The following is a 24,910-nucleotide window of genomic DNA, read 5'->3' on the forward strand; positions in this document are numbered from 1 at the left end:
GGCACACTCATGACTGCAAAACAAGATAATAAATGTCGTTTTACATGAGCTGTACTTTCTCCAGTTTAGCATGTAGCCCAGATAAACCAAGAGAAATTATCAACAGTAACATGCACAAGAGAAAGTTTTCCCAATGATGGGACATGAGTCACATTCATTTGCCAAAGAGCATTTGGTTTAACTCCAGGTTCTTGAGTAGGTAGCTGTAGCACCTGGCATTGTGGACAATGTTGCACTATATTTTTAGCTTGTTTTCAGGTAAATGAATATTTATTTTTTAATCCAGCTGCATTTACATGAGTTAATGAATGGAATTCTTGAGGCTCTGTTAAAACAGGTGTCACTAATAAATCTGCTTGATTATTTAATTGGGTTAAAGGTCCTGGTAAATTTGTGTGAGCTCGAATATGTGTAATATAAACAGGAAAATTTCAAACTCTAACTGCTTGTTGAAGTGAACCAAACAAAAAATTTAGCTGATCATCAGAAATATATTTTATTAAAGCTGTTTTTACCATTGTTGTCGCCTGAACCACATAGACAGAGTCAGAGACAATATAAACAGGTTGATCAAAATCTTCCAATACAAATATAACTGCTTGTAGCTTAGCTCTTTGTGCAGAATGAAACTGGGTTTGAATAACCTTTTCTTCTGGTCCTGTATAAGCTGCTTTTCCATTCTGAGAGCCATCAGTAAAGACAGTTACAGCCCCCTCCAAGAGGATAGAACTGGTTATTTTAGGTAAAATCCAGGTAGCCAATTTTAGGAACTGAAAAATTTTTGTTTTAGGGTAATGATTATCTATATGGCCAACAAAACCAGCTAAATTAGACTGCCATTCTGATAAATTTATAAAGGCTTGTTGAACCTGTGCTTTGTTTAAAGGAACTACAATTTTATCTGGATCAGTGCCAGTGAATCTAACTATTCTTAATTGGGCTTGGCCTATAAGAATAGCTATTTGATCTAAGTAAATTGAAAAAGTCCTAGTTGTACTGTGGGGTAAAAAAGACCATTCAACCAAGTCAGCATCTTGAATAATCACTCCTGTAAGAGAATGGAGAGTAGGAACACCAAGAGCTGTAAGGGAACACTAGGATCTATTCTACTGACTTGAGCACTTTGAATTTTTTCCTCAATTATTCTTAACAGCTGAAGCTGTTGCAGGCGTCAGAGTTCTTTTGCTATGTAAATTTGGATCCCCTCTCAGCAAAGCAAACAAGTCAGACCTCGCATAAGTGGCAATTCCTAAGGTGGGCCTTATCCAATTAACGTCTCCTAATAATTTTTGAAAATCATTTAAAGTTTTTAAGGACTTCTTACGAATTTCTACCTTTTGAGGCTTAACTGTTCTCTCCTCCACCTTCATTCCTAGGTAATGATAGGGTGTAGTAGTTTGAATTTTATTTGGCGCTATAGCGAGAACTGTAAGCCCCACCATTTCTTGTAACATAGAAAAACATTTGATAAGTCTATCCCTACTTGTAGCAGCACATAAAATGTCATCAACATAATGAATAATATTAACAATCAGGAAACTGATCCTGGACAGGCTGAATGACCTTCCCAACGAAAGTTTGACGAATTGTAGGACTATTTAACATTCCTTGGGGTAAAACTTTCCAGTGATACCTAGTAGCTGGTTCCTTATTATTTATAGCAGATATTGTAAATGCAAATTTTTCAAAGTCCTGGGGATCCAAAGGAATGGTGAAAAAACCATCTTTCGAATCAATTTTTTTTTTTTGAGACGGAGTGTCACTCTATCGCCCAGGCTGGAGTGCAGTGGCGCGATCTCGCTCACTGCAAGCTCCGCCTGCCGGGTTCACGCCATTCTCCTGCCTCAGCCTCCGGAGTAGCTGGGACTACAGGCACCCGCTACCACACCCTGCTAATTTTTTGTATTTTTAGTAGAGATGGGGTTTCCCCGTGTTAGCCAGGATGGTCTTGATCTCCTGACCTCGTGATCCTCCCGCCTCGGCCTCCCAAAATGCTGGGATTATAGGCGTGAGCCACCGCGCCCGACCCAAATCAATTATTACCATCGGCTATTCTCTTGGAATCATGACTGGGGATGGCAACCCCGGTTGGAGAGCCCACACCGGTTGAATGACTGACTGCATTAACCGCTCGTAGGTTGGTCAACATGCGCCATCTACCGGATTTTTTCTGAATTACAAAAACCGGGGAATTCCACGGTGAGAAAGAAGGTTCAATATGTCCTTTGTCTAATTGCTCTTTTGCTAGTCAATGTAATGCCTCCAGTTTTTGCTGAGGAGGCGGCTACTGATCAACCCACACAGGTTTTTGAGTTTTCCATTTCAATGGGATGGGCTTTGGAGGCTCAACAGTGGCCGCCCCTAAAAAGAGTACCCAATTCCTTTTCGGTCAAGTTTAACTGAAGCTTCAATTGGCTGTTATTCCATCCGCATTCTTTCCTAATGTTTTTCCAGGAGTATACCCCAACTTAGTCATCATGCTTTGACTCTCTGAACTGTAAATCATAGAGGGAATGGTGATTTCTGTACCCCACTGTTGTAACTAATCTTTTCCCCACAAATTAATGGGAATGGCAGTAATTATAGGTTGGATGGTGCCTTCCTGTCCATCTGGTACTAAACAGTGTAAAATTGTAACACTCTGATAAACTTCAGATGCCATGCCTATTCCAATTAAACCCATAGAAGCTCTCTGTTTGGGCCATGTTTTTGGCCACTGATCCAGGGCTGTAACAGAAATATTAGCGCCTGTATCGACAAGTCCTTCAAAGAGTTTTCCCTGAATCGTTATTGTGCACACAGGTCTATTTTCAGAAACTTGATTTACCCAATAAGTTGCTTTTCCTTTGCTATCAGTGCTGCCGAAACCACCTTCTCTTTTTACTGTACTTTCTCCTACTTAGGTAATAACAACAATTAGGTAATAAGGTAATAACAACAATTGAGCAATTCTCTCTGCCAGGCTTGCACTCCAAGGAATACTAGAACTAATAACCAATTGAATTTCTCCCACAAAATCTGAATCTATCACTCCAGTATGAATTTGAACTCCTTTTAAATTTAGACTAAATCTCCCTAAAACAAGTCCAACTGTTACCTCAGGTAAAGGGCCAAATACTCCAGTGGGCACCTTTTGAGGCGGTTCCCCTGGAAGCAGAGACACAGCTCTGGTGCAACATAAATCTAAAGCAGCGCCCCCTGTTGTAACTGGCGCCAATTATGTTACTGTGGTGGTTGGGCTAGAGGTATTTGTGTCACTTGAGGGATTAAGGGCACTGGTGCCCACTGACGGACAAACTGCTGGAGAGGGAATGCCCCAGTTTGGAGTGGGGCCTGAGGCTTGCCCCTCTTCCCATTTCCCAGTTGCGCCTGCAAGGGTTGGCCATTTTCATCAAATTTGGAGGGACACCGTTTAGCCCAACATTTACCCTTCTGGCACCTGGGACATAAGCCAGGTGGCTCCTTTGTTTGATTAGATCTGGATTGTTTGATTTGTTCTTATATTCCTTTTTTGTATTTCCAAATTGCCCACAGTTATAACAATTGCCTGAAAAGTTTTTCACTGGATCTCCCACCTTTAATCCTGCCATGTTTTGAGCCATTATCATAGCCTTATGCATGATTCCACCAATCTATCACATGCCCTGATATACTCATTGATTACATCAACTCCCACCAGAACCTTTCCTTTCACAGAGCGAATAGGTGATTGACACTCAGGGTTGGCATTTTCATAAGCCAACAATTCTATAATCACCTTCCTGGCACTTTCATCAGTGAGAGCCTTCTGAGCTGCATCTTGAAGAGAAGCAATAAAATCAGGATACGGGTCTTTTGAGCCTTGTCTGACAGAATTAAAAGAGGGATAAGTAGTTCCCGGGTCCTGAATTTTTTCCCATGCCCTCAAGCAACAACTGCGAATTTGCTCAACGGCATCATCCTGAGGCACTAATTGCTGTTGTACAGTTCCTCATTGGCCCCCAACTCCCAACAGTTGTTCAAGTAAAATGGCAACAACAGGATTAGCAGCACGGTTTTTTTTATCTTGATTTTGAGCCTCATCGGTCCACCAACTTTTAAATTGAAGAAATTGGGAGGGCGAAAGAGTAGCTTTTGCTAAAATCTCCCAATCGTCCGGGGCCAATCGCTTGTCCTGAGTCACTGAGTGTACTAGTGACTGGACAAAAGGCGAATTGGGACCGTACTGACCAAAAGCTGCTTTGAGATCTTTAAGCAGCTTAAAAGAAAATGGTTCCCATACCGCCTGATGGGCACCACCCTGCTGCTGTGGGAGTTCCAAAACTACTGGAAACTGCCAGGCATCGGGATCTCCAGCTAACCTAGCCTGCCGAATAACCATTTGAAATGGTGATTCATTGACATTAGGTGGCAGTGCAGCCCTATGCTGTATTGGTGCCGCGAAACGTGTTCTTGATTCCTGAGCCCCTAATTTATCCATTCATGAAACAGGGCAAATTTGAGATTCAAACCTCCAAGGCTCCAGGATACTTTGCCTTATTGGAGGCGGCCACTCCGGATGATCACAATGAGGAGCCGAAGATTCCTCAAGGCCCTTCTTTGTTTTAAACATATTGGCATAAATAGCTTCTCTCTTTATTTTAGGAGCAGCTGGAGGTCCCACATGCTCCTCAAAAGAAATTAAGTCATCTCCAGGTTTGTCTGTACTTTCCTCAAAATCTTCTTCACTATCCTCTCCTCCTTCAACTTCCTTTATATTTATATTGGTGGCAGCACCGCCTTCCTCCGCTGGAATTCTTTCTGCTGGAGGATAAACCTCGTTTTCTGTTTGAAACGGTTCCAAGGCTGCTTTAACCATAGCCCAGTGTGACCAGACCATTAGAAGAATAAGTTTTCCTTCCTTATGAACTTGTTTTAAGGCAATTCCAACCTGCTCCCAGTCTTTTAAATCCATGGTACCTTATTCAGGAAACCAAGGGCAATACTGCTCTACTGTTTGAAACAGAGTAATCAAGTTTTCTGTGCTAGCCTTTATTACCCCCCTCTTTAAGAGGAGTTTGATAAAGTGTAAGTAAGCAGAGTGCTTACTTTCCGATTGTCCCATGGAGTCCCTGGAATACTCCGAGCACACAAGCTTACCGCAAGGCCGACCACACGTTCTTGGGAGTCCCTCGACAGACTGGTCTCCGCAATGACCACGCTCAGGTGTAACTCTACCTGGGTACAAGGAGCCCACACTGGGTGCCAAAGATGTAGGGGAACCAGCCCGCTACACCACATGCGTGTTCTCCCCTTCCCGGTGGAAACGAAGGAATGAGAAAAGAAATAAAGACACAAAGTTCAAGAGTTAACAAAAGTGGGTCCAGGGTTCCATCACAACACGGAAACTGCGAAGGCCTTGAGCTCTGGATTCCACTGATGTTTATTGAGTACAATTCCTTTGATCCTATGGGCTGAGGGTGGGCAGATGGTTGGGTGATCATAGAGTGACCATGGGGAGAGGTGGCAGAGGGGCTTAACAGAACAGAACAGGACGTGAAAGCAGACAGCCCGTCAGACCACAGGCCTGTGCATCAAAGGAGTGGTCCACTCCAAGCACCATCAGCAGAGCAGCAGAGCTCTCCGCCTCTGGGAACGAGCGAGAGATAGAAGACTTCCTCCTCATCTCTACTGCAGAGGACTTCTCCTCTTTTACAAGCAGCCTCCTGCTGTTCCCTTCTGGGGAATGGAGCAGGGGTCGCTTCCCTTCCCACGAGACCTTTGTTCAGGGACTCAAGTGGGAGGTTGAGCAATAAGCAAGCTTTCTTGCTTAGAGGCTCCGCACACTTCCTGCGGTTGTTTGTTCCACTCTGTGGTCAGTCAAGTAAGCTCACCGCCTGATTCTTATATTGTTGGACTAAGCAGAAGCTATTCTTATGATTCATGACTATATTAATAAAGCACTATTCTAAAGCATATATTGTTAATCCTTAAACAGGCACACCATAGGCCAGCCCTCAACCACCTCGGCCCACATCCAAGCCCCTGTTTTGACCCACAAACCTCTCCTCTATACCAGTGTGTTTCACCCACTATCAGAGTTTTACTTGTTTCCTTATCTAGATTGGGGAGAGTCTTGGATAGACCGGCCTGCCATCCAACGTCCTTGGTTTTTAGCCCTGGAGATTATTTAGTTCTTCTGGTAAGGAGAGGGCATTTTCTCTTACCTGGTTAATCTGAATTCATGCGTGTTCTGCTAGTTCTCCCCTGACTTTGGGATCTTTCTCATGGAAGGAGAAATGCAATGTGGAAGCCTTTTTATGGTAAAATAAAAAATTATAAGGCCAAGGTGGGTGGATCACAAGGTCAGGAGATCGAGACCACCCTGGCTAACACGGTGAAACTCCATCTCTGCTAAAAATACAAAAAATTAGCCAGGCGTGGTGGCGGGTGCCTGTAGTCCCAGCTACTTGGGAGGCTGAGGCAGGAGAATGGCTTGAACCCGGGAGGCGCAGGTTGTAATGAGCTGAAACCGTGCCACTGCACTCCAGCGTGGGTGACAGAGCGAGACTCTGTCTCAAAAAAAAAAAAAAATTATAATATATACAGCTGTAGCTTCCCACATAATGCCGTGAATTTAACATGAATCATTGTAACCCCAATCATGCCACATACTCCTCTGCTAGTCCGTATGGATGCATATTACAAATCTAGTTGTCACCTGCAGCTCTCTTTATTTCTGTGAATAAAAAATTATTTGACCCAGAAACCATCTTTTATAAAATCACTCCAGATTATTCCTTATAACCATGACAATTTTGAGTCCTTATTTCATATCATTTTGTTTTGATTAACAGTGTTTTTAAAGTGAAAGCTGAGGTTTAATTTTCATGCCTTTCTAACATTTTTCCTATGAATTAGGAGGCAAAATCTGTATCAGCCCATATTTCCATATTTTTGGAACTCCCTCACCTAATTATCCAATTTTTCTACTTAATTACCAACATATATCTAGTTCCATAGTTCTGGTTTAACTGTTTTGGTATAGGGTTGCTGGGAAACAAGGAAAAAGATATGGATTATTTTCCTTGTAGTTTTAAAAATTGTTACTCATATCTCTTTGTTTAAACCTCTCCAACTTGGTGTGTCTTGGGAAAGAAGCAATTTACTCAAGATTTTACTACATGATTGCAGCTTTGACCAGATTTTCAGTGAATAGAGAAGATGATGTAAAAACATACATACAAGAAAAATACAGGAAGAATCATGTAGTAATCACAACTCTGTAGAAGTAAAGCCATGTGAAAACTGATGAAATGCAACTATAGATGAAATTGTCAGAATCGCGAAGGTTACATCCATTAAATGAGTGATTTTTGAAAGAAAAGAACATAAATTGGTTATGAAGGAAGAGGCAGTTCAGACTGTTACAAATGTTAATATTGTATGTCGACAGCAGTAATTAGGTATTTTCAAATCTAATAATAAAGAATCAAAACTAGGCAGTAATGAGAGATGTTCTGGTAATTAGATCTGGGGAAAACAAAGCAAGGCAAAAGGAGCCTTGAAACATTACTTACGCATGTGGATTTGATAGAATTCGTTGACATAATTATATAATGGCTGGTTGATTAGATTATATACATCAACTTTTAAGTTTTTGAGCAAAAGAGTTAGGGAAGAAAAATCTCCCTCCCCAAACTCCCGAGGATGCTTGGCAATCAATGTCAGGAGACATTTTTGGTTTTTACAATGGACAGGGGTTTGCTCTAGGTATACAGTGGGTAGAGGCCAGGGATGTTGCTAAACCTCCTGGAATGCACAGAACCGCCCCACAACAAGAACCACCCAGCCCAAACTATCAATAGTATCAAGGTTAAGAAACTCTGGGCTAGATTAAAAGGTAGAGAAGTTAACCATGCTAAAATTTAACCAAAAGATTTAACCAAAAGGTTAAACTAGGTCAGAGGCCTCCAATTAGTCCTTTGTTTGGCATGACCAGTCTCTTCTTCCATTAAGTTACCCAGAAAGCCAAGTTATATTTTTCAGGAATATTCAAAAATTAATTTTACATTCTGCTCTTAATAAATTTGGGGTTTATACCCATTAAAATGGATGAGTCGCAGAAACACAATGTTGAATGAAAAAAGCAAGTAAAGCAAAAATACATTCAGTATGATATCATTTATATAAAGCTTGAAAATAAGCAAAATAAAACATATTATTTAGGGATATCCATAGTTACATGAATAAAATGAAGGAATTCAATAACATTGAATTCCGGATAGTATTTATGTCTGCAAAGAGGAAAGAGTTTGAAGAAAATGTGGCAGGGAGTAGTCCTTAAACATCTTAAGTTCTTTTTTTTTTTTTTTTTTTTGACAGAGTCTTGCTCTGTCACCAGGCTGGAGTGCAGTGGCACAATCTCGGTTCACTGCAACCTCTGCCTCCCGGGCTCAAGTGATATTGTCCTGCCTCAACCTACCTGGGAATACAGGCTCGCACCACCACGTCTGGCTAATTTTTGTAGTTGTAGTAGCGGCGGGGTTTTACCACGTTGCCTTGTCTCAAACTCCTGACCTCAAATGATCCAACTGCCTCGGGCTCCCAAAGTGCTGGGATTACAGGCATAAGCCACTGTACCCAGACACGTTTTGATTAAATTCTATTTTCAAGGTTAGGTTGTGGGTTCTTGAGTGTTTCGCTCATTATTGTACTTTATGTATGTATGTATGTATGTATGTAGAAACAGTTGCCTTAAGTTCCTCAGGCTGGTCTGGAGCTCCTGGCCTCAAGTGATCTTCCAGCTTCAGCCTCCCAAGTAGCTGAGATTACAGGCATATAATGTGCCCAGTTGTCAGTATTGTACTATAGAGTTTACATGTATGTTATATATTCTTTTGGGTGTATGAAAAAATCACATAATAAAAACAAATAACATGCAGTTATAAAGTAGTGGATTTGTCCCTGAAGATTTTTCCTTTAAGTTCTGTCACCATCTGCAGGTTAAAACTAGGTATTGCAGAAAACTTGTTTTTCAAAGAATAAAAAGTACAAACGGCTGGATTTCTGTTACAGACATGCTTACAATCCATCTGGGGATAAGGAGCATACAGAATACATTAAAGAGATAAACAATATAGCACCAAGTGTTTTGTTTTGTTTTTTTTTTGAGACAGAGTCTCGCTCAGGCTGGAATGCAATGGTGTGACCTGGGCTCACTGCAACCTCCACCTCCTAGGTTCAAGCAATTCTCCTGCCTCAGCCTCCTGAGTAGCTGGGATTATAGTCACATGCCATCACACCCGGCTAATTTTTGTATTTTTAGTAGAGACGGGGTTTCACTATGTTGGTCAGGCTGGTCTCGAACTCCTGACATCATGATCCACCCGCCTCGGCCTCCCAAAGTGCTGGGATTACAGGCATGAGCCACCGTGCCCAGCTGTGTTATCTTATAAGTACCACCTGGTTAGTGTCCTACCAAATATCAAGACACAGAAATAGTATTTTCACATCATAACAACTGATTTAGTTTATGTTAATAAAAATTTAAATCCCTTACTTTATTCATCCTGCTACTACCTTAGGCCAAGCCTTCATTACTTCATGACAGGTTGGCACCTGTTCTCCTTGTCTTCTTTTCCTAGTCTTTACAAAACGTTGCCACTAGATTGAAGTCTTCAAATAACCATTTCATTACAGCATTGACCTCTTCCAAAGTCTCAAATGGTTTCACACTAACTGAAGAACAAAGTCCAAACTCTTTAGATAAGTTGTTGACTTTCTATAGTTTGGCCCCAACCTGGTAATAAACCTTGCCTTCTCCCACCTCCCCATCACTTACCATATATAAATCCTCTACTTCAGCCAGTCTGTTTTTTGTCCATTGCTTACTCCGGATGTGTGATCTGTGTTCTTGGTATATCCCAATTCCTTGAACATCATTCTGCAATTTGGAACTTCCACCCCCTGCATATTTAATACATGTGTTAGGTTGTTCTCTTGAATGTGGAAAACTGAAATGCAGTTTCAATGTTTATCTCTTAGAGGCCATTCTTCTGTTTCCTATCTACATTTCCACAGACTGCTGCCCCTAATTTCATCCTACCTATAACCTAGAGCTATCATTATCTCTGAGACAAAACATCCCTATTTTAAAAATCTAAATTACCACAGCAATCAGTGTCTACATCATTTGTTTGGCATAGTGATAGATTATTAACACTAAATCGATTCATTCTGATAAAGTTTGTTTCTAAAAATAGATGTTAAATTTCTGAAAGCCAGGTATAATTTTATCGCTTCTTGTTTTTTTTCTTTCCTTCTTCCCTTACAAAGATCAGTAATGCTCATACTTGAGTTTGAGATCCCCTTTTCAATGTAAATATTTCTCAAATTCCTCTTACCTCCTAACAAACAATAGTATTGACATTCTGGGGCTTCATAAATTCAGAAAACATAATGACTAGTAGATATTATAATTTCATGCTTTTGAATTTATTAGAATTGTTTTAATGATAACAGCTTCTACATTTCAATGTAAATATTTCTCAAATTCCTCCTACCTCCTAATAAACAATAGTATTGACATCCTGGAGCTTCATAAATTCAGAAAACATAATGACTAGTATGTATTATAATTTCACGCTTTTGAATTTATTAGAATTGTTTTAATGATAACAGCTTCTACATACGTTTAATAATAATACATATGTATAAAGCAAAATAATGATGATAGCTAATATTTTGGGCCTCAACATATACTAGTGTTTTTATATGCATTTTATTTAATTAAAAAAAATCTTAAAGGAATCACGTAGACCTCCGTTTAAATTTAGGCTCTACCACTTGCAGCTGCTAGAAGTTTGATTTATATAATCTTTCATTGCCAAAACGGGTCAGATTCAGAACCAGCCTCTTCAGGGTAACTGTGAGGATCAAGAAAATCACAACAGCCGAAGTGCTTTACAGTGTGCCTGGCATAAAACAAACTCTGAGAACATTTTTAAAAAATCCTTTCAAGGTAGGCAGTATTATTCCTTCCCCCTCATTTCATAGATGGGGCAATTAAGGCTCAGAAAGGAACGTCGCTTTTCCAGGATCTTGGAGTGGTGGAATTAGGATAGGGCATTCTGGACTACAATAAACACCTGAGCGTTTAGCTGCTGTGTTCTGAGCTCCCACAGCACTTTTTCTTACAACACAAACTTTATTTACATCACACTCCACTTCCGCATCCTTCACTAAAATATGAGCTCTTCAAGGGCAGGGACTATATTTTTGCTACCTCAGTAGTTAGCGATACACACACAGAATATGAGGAAAAAGTGTCTGACCAACGATCAATGCACTCACGACTGAACCTACGGTGGCAAATTGCAGTGGGATAGAAGAGCTTTATGTGAATTGCGTACTCAGATGCAGACCTACTATTTTGGGAACAATTTGCTTTTGTTGTTGAAACCCAGAATGCAATTCTTCTTTTTACCTTTATTTTGCTTAAAAAGTTATTCCATAATTATAAACTGCGTAAAACTAGAAGAATGCCCTTGCACTCAACTAAAACTGACAGGTGTTTTACCTTTCCAGTCAGGCACATTGAAGGCCTTGTGACTTTATTGATTTTTGTTTTTTAAAGGGAGGACCTGCCAATTTATTAATCTTAATAGAGCTGTAACAGGAGAGTATAAATAAAAAGATAATTCAGAGAAAATTTACTGAAATTAAGTTTGGATTAAAATCATCTGGCTCTTTTAAGGAAAAGAGACATTAACCAAAAGTGGCGTTAACTATCAACAATATTTATGATTCTCTCAGTAGATACATAATGACGTTTGGCAAATTGTTTAACTTCCGTGGAACAATCCCCTCATATGTAAAATCAGGAGGTTGGACTACATTGTAAGTGTCCTTTTGTTTCCACGTCTTCGTGACCGGATGTGGGGTGAGGAAGGGGCAAAAAAGCGATCCCGGTCTTCGCTCCTTCTTCCGGCACGGGCCGGAGCTGACACCCCCACGGAAAACCGCACAGCGCCTCCGCTCTTTCTCCACGGGCTGAGGGATCAATGCACTTCCGCATAGGCCTAGGACCCCACGCTCCGCGATCAGCGCCGGAAGCGCACAGCATGCTGGGATTTGTAGTCCTCCACCTGTGGCCGGCAGGCGTTTAGAACGCGGGGTCTAGTTGGCATTCTGGGATACATAGTTCCTGGGCGGGTGGGGGCGGATTCGTTGGTGTAATCTGTTTTCGGCTTAAAGAGCCAGAAGCGACACCACAGACTCCGGCGGGTCACATGACTCCAGTCTAGCTCGCACTGCGGCTCCCGCCCGGGCGAGTTCTCGCCCCCGCGCGGCCGTTGCCGAGGAGACGGCGCATGTCCCGCCGCGCGTTGCCCCCTCTGCAGTACCCCCGCCCCTCTTCTCCCACCACAATGAGATCCTAAGATGGCGGTGGCTGCGGCGGTTGGCGCTGCGTAGCGGAGGTCGAAAAGGCGGCCACTGGGGCCGAGGCAGCCAGGAAACGTGTGGGCCTCTCTGCTGCGGTCTCCGAGGGCCGACCGCTGCCGGCGGCGGGTCGTGGGGGCTGACTGTCGCTCTGCCTTTGACAGGAGAGGCTGCTTCTTGTAGAGGTAATGCCTGCGCGTCCCCAGCCCTTGGCAACCGAGGGCGGCGCGCCCCAGGGGCGGGAGAGTAACGGCTCCGGGACACTTGGCCCTGTTGGGTCTGGCCACGGGCCCACGCCTCCTCGGTAGGTTCCCGGGTCTTCCTGCCCCGGGCTTCCCGTGCCCTAGGCGGTCAGTCCGCCCGCTCCCTCAGGACTGACCGCCGGGATCCTCGGGTGAGCACCTCGGGACGCGTTGGTGATTGCAGGACTCCCTTCTTGCCTCCTCGCCCCTCCTGCTGGCCCTGTCGGGGAGGCTGTTCTGCGTCCCGGTGGCTCCGGGAATACCCCTTGCGGGCGGAGGAAGCGGAGCGGGGGCTCTGGTTTGGGTGCCAGGGGCACTGGGTCGAGTTCTCAGAGAAACAGGCCTTGGTGGCCATAGTTCTTCCCCGCGTTCCCTCTGTGGAACTCTCAGTGTCCAGAGTTTGGGGTGTAGAAGGGCGGATGAGGAGCGACGCGACTCTGAAGAGTTGCAGTTGGGCTGTGAGCTGCAGGATTTCCGCCGTCTCTGGTGCTGTGGGAGCCGACGGGCCGGGGGAGGCGTTCCTGGGAATGTTAATGGAGTAATTATTGCCCCTTCTTTCTCCCTTCCTGCATATCTAGTTAGAATTGGGCCTAGAACCGGGAAAGACTAAATGCCAAGTGGGACTGGGGGAAACGTTGTTTGGTTTGCAGACACTGGCGTTTGGGGATTAGGCCCCGCCAGGGAGGCTGGGCGCGCCAACTTTGCATCCCTCAGCCTACTCCCCAGGAACTCGCCTGGTTTAATTTTTTTGTTTTGTTTTGTTTTTTTTTTTGAGCGAGTTGAGGTCTGTATTGTGTGTCTTACGGGTGACGGTTCGTGTTTGGGCGCTGGAAGGAGCGGGCTTTCTGGGCGCCCCTACCACCCCCGCCCCATAACCGCTTTCCAGACTCCGCCTGCTGGTGTTCTCTGGTTACCGGAGTGGGTGTTGCAGAGCCTCGGGTGCACCTGCTCCTTTCTTTCCCTAGCACCTTCCTGGTGAGGACCCCTGAACACCAATATAATACAGAGTTTTTGAATTGAAGGTAAACCTGGTATTTATGTAGTGACGAGGTTATTTTATTATGAAGTACAGTAGCTTTTAAATGAGCAAACATTTTTAAAATCATCGGATATACGAGGTTGTTACATAGTTTGAGTAACAGGAAGCTCGATCAATCAGAGGAGTAAACTTTGGCATAGACTAGTAAAGGATAGTTAGTGCTAACCATCTTTGTTATACTGTTCCGAAATAGATATCACTTTGCTGTTTGGTAAGATTTCAGAAGTTTAGGGGATTTAAGCATTTATGCATATCACACTATTTTCCAAAAGAATTGAGGTAACTTAAATTTAAAATATGAATAAGTTATATTTTTCCCCTTCTTTTGATCTTTCTAAACATATTTTAGACCAAAACTGAAGTATTTGTTATTCTGTATTTCATAGCGTAAGTAATTTACTTAAGTGATACATATTTTTAATCCTAATTAGGAAACAGCTTTGAAGTGTGGAGCGGGAAAGGAGCAGTTTGTGAGCTGCAAAAACTAGTTTCTAAACAGGTAATTTGACATTATTATCTGTATTATCCTTTGTATTAGAGTTGGAGAAGACTTTATGGTGGACACTGCTGTCACAGTTACAGTGCATGACTGAGGATCCTCTCTGCTTAGTAAACAAACTTTCTGGGTTCACCGCCCTGTTTGCTCTGCTTTTCGGCGTGCTGCTTTGGCCTGCCGGTATATCTTTGTTAGGAAAGGCCCTGTCATTCCTAATTATTAATTACTAGAATGGTTTATGCAGTACCGTTTGAAATTTCTTTGTCTTCACAGAGTTTTTTCAACCTGTTAGAATTTGTCCTATAACTAGATAGCCTCTCTTTCCAAATCCATTTAATCTCAAGTTCTCTCCTACAACATTCCTATTAATTGGCTGTTCATGAACTCTACTTTTCGAACTTGTTATACCTTGACCGAAGTTTAGTTGTCTAAAATTACTTTATTATTATTTTTTGTACTTCGATCTCCCTTTCCTGGTATAAAGTTACTTGAAACATTACTTTTAGCGCATAGTACATTGTCACATGCAAGTGACATAAAGGTATTCTCTGTCCAGCAGAATAAAGTCAGTGTTGTAGAATGTAAGTTCACTAGGAGAAGTTCAATAATTGTTTGCAAAGGGCAGTTTGGAAAAATGGCTAAAAGATAATTAGAAGTTTGTTAAAAGCTTTTTAGAAATAATTGCTCTTCAGAAAAAAACCTCAGAAATAAATAACCTAAATTTAATTCTACTCTTAAAATTTTAAGAAAGTTCATTTTGACAGTTTTGTAGAAATTGGCTGGGCGCAGTGGCTCACGCCTGTAATCCCAGCACTTTGGGAGGCCGAGGTGGGCGGATGACGAGGTCAGCAGATCGAGACCATCCGGCTAACATGGTGAAACCCCATCTCTACTAAAAATACAAAAAAGATTAGCCAGGCGTGGTGGCGGGCACCTGTAGTCCCAGCTACTCTGGAGGCAGAGGCAGGAGAATGGCGTGAACCTGGGAGCAGGAGGTTGCAGTGAGCCAAGATTGTGCCACTGCACCCCAGCCTAGGCAACAGAGTGCGACTCCATCTCAAAAAAAAACAAAACAAAACAAAAACAAACTTTTGTAGAAATCAATATATATTCTTGCTTTCTACAAAAGCAGACAGATTTTTATTTTATAGCTCTCCTATGAGGACCTGAAATGAGACTGTCATGAGAAAATACGAATAGGTAGTTGATGTATATCTTAATTATAATTCTCAGTGGTTTTTTTTTTTTTTTTAAACTGGAAGACTAACAAAACAGGGCAAGAAAAATGGAACTCAAGGGAAAGGTCACATGTGAATGTGTGTGTTAGAGTTGTTAATACTAGAGTGATTGCTATATGGTAGGCTTTAGTAAAATAAACAATAATTACAAAATTAGTTATAAAATTTTCCTTTTAGCGCATTGGGGAAGATGATGGATAAGACGAATAAAAATAAAGGGTAATTGAGTTAACTTAAATTGGAAGACCTGGGTTTTTTCAATAGGAGATTTGGCCATTTTTTTCTGAAGGAGGAAAGTGGATTTGAGACCTGGAGAAACTAGTAAGGCTGTGAGATTCACAGTACAGAACTAAGAAGACAACCAGAAATACCTATCAGTACTTTCATTTTTACGGATTTGAGTGCCCTACAACGTGCTATGTAATGACTACTACAGATAAAACAGTGTGCAAAACAGACAGGGTGCCTTTCTTCATGGAGTAAATTTACATTTTAAAAGTATCTATGTGTATGTAGAGTGTAGTATACCTTAATAGTGATCACAGGCAATGCCATTTTATGATGATTTCCCCACTTTTTGACAGCTTGAGAATAGTAGCAGAGAAAACAGACAGTGGAGTTTAGCCAGAATTGAGTTGACACAGTACGCAAGTAGGTGAGGAAGTGAAGGATGCTAGCTAGCAAGGCATTTTTGCAATGACTTAGTTGGGTTTGGGTTTGAGTAAAGAATTAAGGGATTGATGGATTTAGGGAGAGAAACGATCAAGGGGCTGGTAGTATTCAGGAAGGCTAAGAGCAGTTTCAGCAGGAATAAAGTGAGAGAAGTAGAATGCAAAAACTTATGATCAGAAAGAGGAACTTCAGAAGTTCAGGATCCTGAACAAATTATCAGTTCAGTATTGGAATAGAGAAGATGAGATGGATATTGGAATTGAGGCCAGAGTCCTAGAAAAGTCATTGCAAGTGTTTAGTTCATGAAAGCAAGGAATGAAGTAGAAAGTGAAACCATGCGCCAGTTACTGTCAGGAAAAGTACAGGCATATCTTGGATATTTTCAGAGGTGATTATGAGTAATTTAATGCCATTTGAGAAAAAAATAATTTTTTTCGTTACTGATTACTTTGATTTTTTTTTTTTTTTTTTTTGGAGACAGAGTCTTGCTCTGTTGTCCAGACTGGAGTGCAGTGGCATTATCTTGGCTTACTGCATCCCTCTCCTCCCGAGTTCAAGCAATTGATTCTCCTTACTCAGCCTACCAAACAGCTGGGATTACAGGAATGCCCCACCACACGTGGCTAATATTTGCATTTTAAGTAGAGGCAGAGTTTCGCCATGTTGACCAGGCGAATCAAGTGATCCGCCCGCCTCAGCTTCCCAAAGTGGTGGGATCACAGGTGTGAGCCACTGCACCCAGCCTGATTATTTGATTACTTTGAATTTCTTCTTTACCTTATATTCTTATTTCAAAGGTAAAATGTAGTCATAGGTATTTTCATGGTAATTAATACCGTGATATTCTACCGTAATATGTCTCTATAGTTAGAATCCTGCAACGGGATATTCTTTTTTTTGGCGATGGAGTCTTGCTCTGGCACCCACTGGAGTGCAGCAGCGCAGTCTTGGCTCACTGCAACCTCTGCCTCCCAGGTTCAAGTGATTCTCCTGCCTCAGCCTCCCAAGTAGCTGGGATTACAGACGCGTGCCACCATGTCCGACTAATTTTTGTATTTTTAATATAGATGGGGTTTTACCATGTTGGTCAGGCTAGTCTTCAACTCCTGACCTCGTGATCCGCCCGCCTCAGCTTCCCTAAGTCCTGGGATTACAAGCGTGAGCCACCGCGCCCAGCCTAACAGGATTTTCTTAAAAAAAAAAAAAAAAAAAAAAAAAAGTCATTGAAAGTAGCTTAAAATTGCCATAGTATATTTTCATTTTTGTGTCTTTGTAAAAAAAAAAAAAAAAAAACCACTAAGGCTGTCAAAAATAGCTAAATGAAACTTGAAAGTAACAGTTTCAACTTCGTTTAGTAAGGCATAGCATGAGTAGAAGTGCGTGTTTAAAGTAGAAGGATTTTATTTTTATCCCCGTTCAGCTACCCGTAGTACTGTCATCAATCACTTCTACCAATTGTTTTCTTACAGTTTCAACTTTCTTATCTTACTGTCTTTCTGTTTAACTTGCATGGCAAAATTTCAACCTTGGGTGGATTCAGTGGAGTGTTTATATTGAGGGATATGAGCACTGCTGGAAAAAAATATCTGTAGTACGTGTTATATGAGTGAATAGTCTCTCGTTTCCCTGAGTCCGTAGTGCTGCCCACGGTCATTCTCCATTCCCTACTTTTCTACGCTCTCTCAGACACTGCTGTCTCACCCTCACATTTAATGTACAGTCCTTCCTACTTCACAACACTTAGGAACACCCTTGGTTTCCTACCACCACATCTGCTAACCAGCCTCCAACCCATTCCATCCTTTCTTGTTTTTTTTTCAATTAAAGAGGTGTTCTTCTTCCTCTCTAAAGCTAATCATTTGTCTTTTGCTCTAGACCCCAATGGCCCCCGCTTTCTCAGAGCCCACATGCTAGTTGCTTATCTCCTTTCTCTTCTGCATTTTTAGTATCTCCCTCTTTTTTTTTTTTAGTGAGGCGGAGTTTCTCTCTTGTTGCCCAGGCTGAGTGCAATGGCACGATCTCCGCTCACTGTAACCTCCGCCTCCCGGGTTCAAACGATTCTCCTGCCTCAGCCTCTCTTGTAGCTGGGATTACAGGCATGTGCCACCATACCTGGCTAATTTTTGTATTTTTAGTGGAAACAGGGTGTCGCAGTTTTGGACAGGCTGGTCTCAAACTCCTGACCTTAGATGACCCACCCACCTCAGCCTCCCACAGTGCTGGGATTGCAGGCGTGAGCCACCGCACCCGACCAGTATCTCCCTCCTTACCAACAAATTGTAAACGTACTCAAGATACTTCTATTTTAATAAAACTTTCCTTATGACCATCTGTGCTTGCTTCTCATCATAGGCTGATTCCTTAAAAATATTAGCTAATGACTTCCTTTATTTTTTCCCTCTTCCTTCCAATAATACATTCCAGTTATGGAATTGACCCTCACTACCCCTGCTGAAATTTCTTACCAAAGTCAACAGTAACCTTGTTGCTAAATCCAGGAGGATACTTCTCAGTACTTCTCTTATCTGACAAGGTAACTGTTTGGTTTCTTATCACATTCTACTTGATACACTTTTCCCCTTTTGGCAGGCTCTCCTGGTTTCCCTCCTGTCTTTCTGTACCTTATTAGTATATTAGTGTGTCCTTTTCCTCTGCCTCTCTATTTAATACCAGTGTATTTAAGATCTGGTCTTCTCTTACTCTTTATCGTCTCCCTGAGTCCTCTGTCCCACTTTTTGAGTGGATGACTCTCCAGCGCAGATTTCTCTCTTGAGAGATAGATCGCTATTTGTCAACCGGACAATTTAATTGGGTGTACTATAGGCACCTCATACTCTCCATTTCTAAAACTTGAACTCATCATCATCCTCTCTCAACAAAGAAAACTTGTTTCTTTTCTGATCAGTTTAACTGTATGTCACATACCCAGTTTCTAGCAACCTTTATCCTTTATCTTTTAACTCTTCTATCCTTTAACTCTTCTGCTTCTTTATCGCCCGTGTTGTAATACAGTAGTCTGCTCTATTCTGTGTGGGATACCTTCCAGAGACCCCCAGTGCATGCCTGAAACTGTGGGTAGTACCAAACTCTATGTGTATGTTATTTCCTGTATGTATGTAACTGTGATAAAGTTTAATTTATAGATTAGGCTCAGTAAGAGATTAACAATAACTAATAAGACAGAATAGTCACAACAATATACTGTAATAAAAGTTACAAGAATGTGGTCTCTGTCGCTCAAAATAACGTACTTTACTCACCAGTTTCCTGACCATGGTTGACTATGGGGAACTATAATCCTGTAACACAAAACTGCAGATAAGGTGGGGACTATAGTCACCAACTCCTATTGATCCTGCACAGCAGTTTTGCTTGAATTGGTATTCTGTACATCCTTAGTCTTTTCGTTATTGGAATACTTCCTTTTTTTTTTTTTTTTTTTTTTTTTTTTGAGACAGAGTCTCGCTCTTCCACCCAGGCCGGAGTGCAGTGGCGTTATCTGGGCTCACTGCAAGCTCCGCCTCCTGGGTTCACACCATTCTGCCTCAGCCTCCCGAGTAGCTGGGACTACAGGTGCCCGCCACCACGCCTGGCTAATTTTTTGTATTTTTAGTAGAGGTGACAGGGTTTTACCGTGTTAGCCAGGATGGTCTCGATCTCCTGACCTCGTGATCCGCCTGCCTTGGCCTCCCAAAATGCTGGGATTACAGGTGTGAGCCACTGCGCCTGACCGTTACTGGAATCCTTTCTGTACTTGTAAGTACTAGTTTATATTAATGTGTTTACAGAATAAAATTTAGAAGGCAGAGATTCTGTATTTGTAATGGTGACATTTAGGTGGTTAAAGAGGTTGACATGAAGAGAAATAACATGCCATTACTCTTATGAGGGAGATACTTAGTATTTTTGGGAAATGTTGTGAATGTGGCCGGGTGCGGTGGCTCACGCCTGTAATCCCAGCACTTTGGGAGGCCCAGGCGGGCAGATCACGAGGTCAGGAGATGGAGACCATCCTGGCTAACATGGTGAAACCCTGTCTCTACTAAAGATACAACAAAAATTAGCCAGGCGTGGTGGCAGGCGCCTGTAGTCCCAGCTATTGGGGAAGCTGAGGCAGGAGAATGACGTGAACCTGGGAGGCGGAGCTTGTAGTGAGCCCAGATGGCGCCACCCCACTCCAGCCTGGGTGACAGAGCAAGACTCTGTCTCCAAAAAAAAAAAAAAAAAAAAAGAATTCATCCATATGCAGTTATTTCTTTAGCTTCATACTAATAGTTTTACTTTTTAAAGGCATACTAATGCTGTGCCTTTTAAACACATTTGGTGTCATCATTAAGTTATAAAGTATTCTACCCCCTATGGCAATCACAGTGTAACAGTGGATGAAATTGTTCATTTTGCCAACCTAATAGATTAGACTTTAGTAAATTTTGTTTTAAAAAATACTGAAAAAAATCATGTTTTTCCCAAACTAATTAGAGTGTACAGTTTTAAAATTGTTTTAGAAACTTATTTTAGTAGTGCTCAAAGTCGTTAGCCAGAAATAGGTTTTTGGAACAAGCTCTGCATTTTAGGGGGAATTTATTGTAATAGGAAAATAGAATGTGTAAAACATTCTTTCTCCAGATATATTCTTTTTTTTTTTTTGAGATGGAGTCTTGCTCTTGCTCAGTCTGGAGTGCAGTGGCGTGATCTCAGCACACTGCAACCTCTGCCTCCCGGGTTCAATTGATTCTTCTGCTTCAGCCTCCCGAGTAACTAGGACTACAGGCGTGTGCCACCATGACTGGCTAGTTTTTGTATTTTTAGTAGAGATAGGATTTCGTTATGTTGGCCAGGCTGGTATTGAATTCCTGACCTTGTGATAACGCCGACCTTGGCCCAGATATATTCTTAATACATTTATCTTACTTTACTATTACTTCATTATTCTATTAATAGAAAGTATTGCTAACATACTCTTTTAAGATAAAAATGATATGTAATAATTTTGACTTAAATATCTTAATTTTCCCTTCCAATTTACGTTTCAAAACAATTGCTTTTAGTACTTTTAAATATGGCATCACTTCTGTTGCATGGCTGTTTTATTCTTCAGTATTACAAATTATGTCAGTATATGTAGAAAACAGTAGTTGCAAAATGTTTTATTTAAATGAGTCATTTTGGTTCACTGGATATACTTCTATGGATATTATTTTTTAAAGTTTTAAAATATATTTCTAGTATAAATAATTATGTAAACTATTCCTGAAAATATGAGACAGAAAAAAAGAAGAAAAATCACCAGTGCCTACCCTGTAACCAATAATTGCTTTTGTGAAAGCACTTTAATAAAGTTTCTTAGCTTTTGTTTAAAAAAATTTATGTATAATTTTTCATACTGCTTTTTTACTTTTTTATATTACTTTTTCCATGATACACCGACAGGTTATATTGTCCAGGCTTCATAATTACATATTTTGAAGGGTACTTAGTATTCTACCCAGCAAGTGTAGTACAGTTTGCCTGATAGCATTGATTTTGTCATTTGACATTTAGTGTTGTTTTTTAATTTATCACAATTATAGCGTAATAAACAACTTCATTATAGTTCTTTCCACCATATTTAAGGTTGTTTTCTTAGATTGCATATAGAGAGGTAGAATTACTGCGTCAAAAATTCAGTTTTAGTTCTTGATACAGTATTGGCCAAAATGCTTTCCAGAAATGTTATACTGGTTTATATTCTCAATATAGTGTCTGAGAATTCCATTTTCCTTTTACTGTCATTAGGATTAGATAATATGTAATTTATATGAAAGTTAGCAAATTTAATAGTTTCTTATTTTAATTTGCAGCTGGACTTTATACGTATTTTTTTTTGCAAACTACTTGTTTTGCTTATATTTCTCCAGTTTTATTTTTTTAAAACAAATTCTCTGTATAACAAAGGTATTAACTATACTTAGTATTTCTTTGAGATTTTTTTTTCTCCCAAGCTCTCATTTACTATTCTCAGCACACTTAGGAATTTACTTTTATGTGAATAAAATCTGTTGAACTTTTTATTTTTTATTTCTTTGTGTTCTAAATTTAGTAAGTTCTCTGTTTTTAAAAACCATTCAATTTTCTTGTCTTTTTAAAATCTTAATTGATGTTTAAAATTCTGTTTTAATCTTTGACTATTTTGATAGTATGATATAAGGCAGCCTTTCTCAGTTGGGAGAGAATTAAGCTCCAATACCCTAAGGCATCTGTTGTTTACTGTGAATTAACTTTTTTTCTGTGTGTCTGGGATGGATGGTACTGGATATGTACCATCCTTGGGAGAATTGAGAAAGTAGTGACTCAAACGATTTTTCCTCTCTTCTATGATTGAGGTGAAGAATACCACTTAAGAAAGACTGTTAAAGCTCTAAATGTATCTTTTTCAAATCTGTTAGCAAGTTGTTGTATCAGTGCTCACTCCTACATCATAGAATTGTTGTGAGGCTTTAATGACATAATGGACGTGAAATATTTTAGCATGGTGTTTGGCATGTGGTAAGCAAAATAAAATGCGTTAGCTGTTACTAGTTTTTCTTACTACATTTTTCTGATTACATGTATTTGAGGGTTTTTGTTCCTGAGCTAGTACTAATTTAACCATATAGACAGCATTGTTAAAACCATATAGACAGCTAATTTGGATTAGCATTCTAACCTCCTGACCTCTGTTGCTATCCTTGCTTTTATTTTACAGATGGTAACTTTTTTTTCCGACATGTTTATTCTTCCAGATAAATTTTAGAATTATTTTGTCAAGTTCTAAGGAGAATCCCAGTGGGATCTTAACTGGAATTACATTAAGCCAATATACATTTAGAAAAAGTGGTTGGTTGTAATATTTAGTTTCCCATCATGGAAGATAGTTTTTCTACTTATTCACATTTTTTCTCCCATATTGTTTTATAGAGTTTAATAGTGCTTCTTGACATAGAGCCAAATTATTATTCCTAGATATTTTATATATTTGTCACTATTATAAGTAGCATCGTTTAAGTGGTATTGGTGATATTTTGACGTTCTCTAGATTTTTAAAGAATACCTACTCCTTAAGAATACCACCTTTTCTCTTTTCAGTGTTAATATTTCTCTTTCATATTTGTCTGCTTGATAGAATTTCTGAAAGAATGCCAAGTAACTGATATGTAGCATTCTTATTTTGGTCTTTATTGGAGATGTCCTTCATGTCTTATTTTAAGCATAGTGTTGACTGCTTGTTTATACTTACTTTCAACTCTTTAGAGAATTATTAAAGTAATATATGCTCATTAAAAAAACAAAGAGTAAAATATAACAGGAAGGGTCAATGTAGTTGTGATTTTTAAGATTTTTAAAATTAATATTTTGTTGAATTTTATCATTTTTATTTTGAGATAAAATTTAATTTGCTATATAATTTGTTAATGTAATATGTTATTCTAATAGATATTCTAGCATCAAAACATCTGTGGGACAAATTCTACTTTTTCAGAGTTGATAATCCTTTTGATATTTTTTCTCTAGTGAATGGGATGAGTTAGGGTCTTAGAATTAAAGCAACTTGGATTTTTATCATTATTACTATTTATTTAATTTTTAATCTTTCTTTTTTTTTTTTGAGATGGTTTTTTGCTAGTCACCCAGGCTGGAGTGCAGTGGTGCAGTCTTGGCTCACTGCAACCTTGGCTTCCTCTGTTGAAGCCATACTCCTGCCTCAGCCTCCCGAGTAGCTGGGATTACAGGCACCTGCCACCGCACCCGGCTAATTTTGTATTTTTAGTAGAGATGGGGTTTTACCATGTTGGCCAGGCTGGTCTTGAACTCCTGACCTCAAGTGATCTGCTTACCTCAGCTTCTCAAAGTGCTGGGATTACAGGCGTGAGCCACTGCACCCAGCCTATTAATATTTTTTTATTGCCATTTTTAGCTGAATGACCTTGGCCAAACTGTCTCTTTCGAATGTCAGTGCTTTTGTGTGTAGTTTAATGACTTTTCATGTCCCTTGAATTTTAGATAAAATTATCTCAACCTCTCCTCTTTCAACTAGCACCCTTTCAACCTGTACAAATTCCACAGCTAGTGGAAATCCAGTCTTCTGCAAGATTATGCAGAAATCTTATTTTCTGATGATCATCTCTGCCTTTGAACCTCTACTTCCACCATTGCTGCTGCTTTTTCTTATCTCTTTGACCCAGGTAGGAAATTCAGTCCCTTTCTTGATTTTCACATGTACAAGCAAAAACCCCATTTTTATGGGGAGGATTAGAGTTTGGTAGTCTTTACCAAGATTTAGAGAAAGCACTAATACAAATTAAACTAGGGTAGTAAGCATCACTATTCTTAAAATGTCTTCTAGCCACTGCACTTTTAGATGTTTTGGCCCTAGTCCTGCTTCTCTTTCCCTACCTTCTTATCATCTTGCTATTGTACCTTCCTGTTAAAACCAAAATTTTCTTCTTGTTTCTTGCAGAGCAGTTCTCCCGTCTTTGACTCTTTGGCATACAACTAATGCCTGTGTTTTCAGGGTATCATCTTCATCCCAAGTCCATTGTCAGAACAGAGATACTTTCTTTCCTGGGAGAAGTTCTGGGTCTAGCTGTTTATGACATTTTTCCTACTTTATTGTTCTACCCTTTGGAACTGTGTTGAATTAAGTAAGTAATCTTCAAGCATGCAGACTAGTGCTCACAAGGTATATTCAGGGGTTTTCCTTTCCTTCTCTGTCATTCCAACTACCTAGCTCATTTGAATCATAATATGCCTGTCACAGCTAAATCAGTTTGTCTGTGATGTGGTTGACAGTGCCTCATTTTAG

At 40.4% G+C, this 24,910-nt stretch overlaps 1 protein-coding gene across 50 annotated transcripts in view; it reads left to right on the forward strand.

Annotated features, from left to right (window-relative positions):
* The first annotated feature begins 12,070 nt into the window (after positions 1-12,070).
* Positions 12,071-24,910, forward strand: part of PCM1 (pericentriolar material 1) — a 103,596-nt gene continuing 90,756 nt past the window's right edge. For 14 of the 50 annotated variants that reach the window (XM_063607102.1, XM_063607106.1, XM_063607108.1 and 11 more), the window contains exons 1-2: positions 12,071-12,587; positions 14,115-14,182. The gene's annotated coding sequence lies outside the window, so the exon portion shown is untranslated. The remainder of the gene's footprint in view (positions 12,588-14,114; positions 14,183-24,910) is intronic. The other 36 variants (XM_063607074.1, XM_063607078.1, XM_063607081.1 and 33 more) reach the window with 7 other exon arrangements.

The sequence above is a fragment of the Pan paniscus genome, chromosome 7, assembly GCF_029289425.2.
Source record: "Pan paniscus chromosome 7, NHGRI_mPanPan1-v2.0_pri, whole genome shotgun sequence".
Classification (NCBI taxonomy): Eukaryota; Metazoa; Chordata; class Mammalia; order Primates; family Hominidae; genus Pan; species Pan paniscus.